The sequence below is a fragment of the Oryctolagus cuniculus genome, chromosome 1 (genome assembly GCF_964237555.1).
Source record: "Oryctolagus cuniculus chromosome 1, mOryCun1.1, whole genome shotgun sequence".
NCBI classification, from domain to species: Eukaryota; Metazoa; Chordata; class Mammalia; order Lagomorpha; family Leporidae; genus Oryctolagus; species Oryctolagus cuniculus.
In genome coordinates this window covers 106,263,042-106,266,618 of record NC_091432.1, presented here as the reverse complement: position 1 = coordinate 106,266,618, position 3,577 = coordinate 106,263,042, and the positions used below count along the sequence as shown (strand labels likewise).

The window sequence follows — 3,577 nt, the reverse complement described above, 5'->3', positions numbered from 1 at the left end:
TGAATGAACAGTGGGCCATAGAAAAAATCAAAAGAGAAATCACAAAACTGTTAAGGAACAGTGTTTTTTAATATATATACTATTTGTTGAACCCTTTCCTTAGTATAGTTTAATCTCCTGTGTATAAAGTTAATTGAAAATAGATCTTAGTAAAAAATAAGAATGGGAATAGGAGAGGGAGGAGGAAGAAGGGTGGGAGTAGGGATGGGAGGGTGAGCATGGTGGGGAGAATCACTATCACTATGTTCCTAAACTTGTATTTATGAAAAGCATCCTGCAGCTAATTAAGCCGACCAGCTCCCTTTCTTCATGAGGGCCCAGTGTGCAGTGGCTGCAAACAGCAGCCTCCTGGTAGTGTATGCAACCTATCATTTGCATGGGTTGCCCTAAGGGACCTTGGAGACAGCCCTTCACAATGGACTTTCATGCCTCTGACCCTCATGGTTTTTTTTTGTTTGTTTGTTTTTTGTTTGTTTGTTTGTTTTGTTTTGTTTTGACAGGCAGAGTTAGACAGTGATAGCATTGATAGAGAGAAAGGTCTTCCTTCCATTGGTTCACCCCCCAAAAGGCCGCTACAGCGGGTGCGCTGCGCCGTGCCGATCCGAAGCCAGGAGCCAGGTGCTTCTTCCTGGTCTTCCATGCGGGTGCAGGGCCCGAGCACTTGGGCCATCCTCCACTGCCCTCCCGGGCAACAGCAGAGAGCTGGACTGGAAGAGGAACAACCAAGACAGAATCTGGCAACCCAACCGGGACTAGAACCCGGAGTGCCAGCGCAACAGGTAGAGGATTAGCTTAGTGAGCCGTTGCGCCAGCCACCTCATGCTCTTAATCTAAGCTGCAGACAGGTATGTGGGGTGCTTTTGGAAAGCCCCAAGGCACAGTAGCCAGAGTTCGCATTGGCCAAGTCATCATGTCCATCCGCACCAAGCTGCAGAACAGGAACATGTGGTTGAGGCCCTATGCAAGGCCAAGTTCAAGTTTCCTGGCCGCCAGAAAACCCACATCTCAAAGAAGTGGGGCTTTACCAAGTTTAACGCTGATGAATTTGAAGACATTCGGATGAGAAGCGGCTCATCCCAGATGGCTATGGAGTCAAATACATCCCTAATCATGGTCCCTTAGACAAGTGGTGGGCCCTCCACTCATGAGGGCTTCACTCTCCTGTGATCCTTAGTCAATCTTGATTCCTGTTTAAAAAAAAAAAAAGAAAGAAAGAAAGAAAGAAAGAAAGAAAGAAAGAAAGAAAGAAAGAAAGAAAGAAAGAAAGAAAGAAAGAAAGAAAGAAAAAAGCATGAAGTTTGTATACCTTAAATGAAAGTTTTCTGGGGGGAAGAAAACAAACAAAAAGTGTCCAGCAGCATTAATCACAGGGAATTGCAAATTAAATGCACAATTAGACACCACTACACACCCACAATGACAAAAATTTAAAAACTAACAATACTCAGTGTGAGGATAAAGTGAAGCATCTGGAATTTTCATATACTGCTGATAGGAATGGACAATGGTATAATCATGTTGGGTAAGTTTATATAAATATATATACAAAATTAAACATATACCTATGCTCAAGCCAGCAATTCTATTCCTATTTATCCAAGAGAAATGAAACTTAAAATGAGTTTTCAATTCATAATTCTCAATATGTAGAAAACACAAATGCTCATTAACAATGACTTGATAACAAATTGTTTATATCCATACAATGGAATCTTACTTATCAATAAAAGGGAATGAAATACTGATGCCCATAATAACATGAACAAATGTTGTAGATGTGTTGTTGTGTAAAAGTAGCTGCTATGGTTTGAAGATGACTGGTCCACCCCAATTCATGTAGTCTAATCCCCAAAGTTTATGTTACTGGTATTAAGAAGGTGGAAACTTCATCTGACTATGGTGTTCAAAGGTAGGGCCTTTGAAAAGTAATTAGATTAGGTCATTAGGGTGGAGCCTGGTGACTTTATAAGGATCAGGAGAGAATTCACACACTTCCCCATCTGATTTGGACTGGGAGGACCCTCACCATAGCCTATGCCTCCAGGGCTGGAAACTAAAATAAATCTGTTTTCTTTGTAAAGTAGCCTGCCTTTGTGTTATATTAACACAAAGCTGACTAATACAAATTAAATAAGAATAGCACAATGTTGGTAACTGGGGCCAGCATTGTGGTACAATGGGTTAAGCCACTGTTTGTGATGCCTGTGGGTGATCCTATGGGACTGCTTGCCCTGTTGATGGGGAAGGTTGGGAGGGACCCCACAGCCTGGCTGCTGGCAGCAGGAGATCCAGCCCCATTTCCCCCACCCCCACTTCCTGTTGGAAGCCTTATGGCTGTGCCTTTACGATTGATAAACAGAGAGCCAAAAGCAACTTCCACTTTCCAGATGTGGGCCAGTTGCACAAAGGACCCCAGGGGCCTACGTGGCCTATGTTACCTATAAGTCGATAGGTTAGGGGTCTTTTGGCACACTGTCCCTTCTGCCCTATAGAATCGCTGTTACTACCCCAGGTTTTTTCTTTCCCTCTTACTCTATAAAAGTCTGTGCCTGATTGTTAATAAATGGACATGCTCATCTGGCTGTCTCCGGTGTTTCTTATCAAGAGACACCATCGCTTTTCCAGCTGGATGGCTAAGGTCTCACACACAGAGACCTCAGATACCAATAATCCATATTAGAGTGCTGGATCGAGTCTTACCTGCTCCACTTCAGATCCAGCCTCCTGCTAATGTGCCTGGGAGGGTGGTGGAAGACAGCCCAAGTTTTTGGGCGCTGCCACCCATGTGGAAGACCAGTATGGGGTTCCATGCTCCTGGCTTCATCCTGGCCCAGCCCTGAATATTGTGGCCATTTGGAGAGTAAAGCAGTGGACAGAGCTCCCTCTCTTAATCTCTCTCTCTCTCTTCCTCTCTCTCTCTCTCTCTCATTCTGCCTTTCAAATAAATAAATCGTTTTAAAATTGTTGGTACTTGCTGATGTTACATGATGGTTACATGGGAGTTTATTAGTCTGTTTTATATGTTTTATACTTTCCATAATAATTAAAAGATACAGTTTTTGTTTTCTAAGACTATAGCAATATAAGAAGGATAGGCAATGGCAATTGAGCTATAAATATGGATTTTGGTCAGAAGCTACCTATGACTGTGTAGCACTGTGTGGGTCAGTCTTTCTAGTCCTGGAATTCAGCTCTAGGAATCTTGTCTGCTTCCAGATAAAACCCATGTCAGTCAATGTCGACATTATCGGTAGTAAAGGTTACCATTTGTTCTTCATCTGACTCACTCTTTTGTCTTTTTTAGTTGTTTCAGAAATTTTTTGGGAGAAAAGAATGGGCCTGTTTTTGTTCCTTTATAATCTCAGTACATCTGCTTCATGAACTGAGTGTGGTATTACCATGGGAGCATCACCTGTCAGGACCACACCACCAGAGCTGCAGAATCACTCTCCCCTCAGCAGCATTGCTAACACACTTGGGGCTTCACCAAAGGGTGGCTGTGTTTGCCCATTTTCTTATTGATCAAGAAATCTGAGACACACACCCTTTGATCCAATCAAAAGATATCCAGGAGAAC

At 43.0% G+C, this 3,577-nt stretch overlaps 1 non-coding gene across 1 annotated transcript; it reads left to right on the top strand.

The window, feature by feature from the left end:
• Positions 1 to 274: 274 nt before the first annotated feature.
• On the top strand, positions 275 to 408 carry LOC127485132 (small nucleolar RNA SNORA70). The gene has a single exon (XR_007912315.1). It is a non-coding gene; the product is annotated as a small nucleolar RNA SNORA70 (small nucleolar RNA).
• Positions 409 to 3,577: the final 3,169 nt, after the last annotated feature.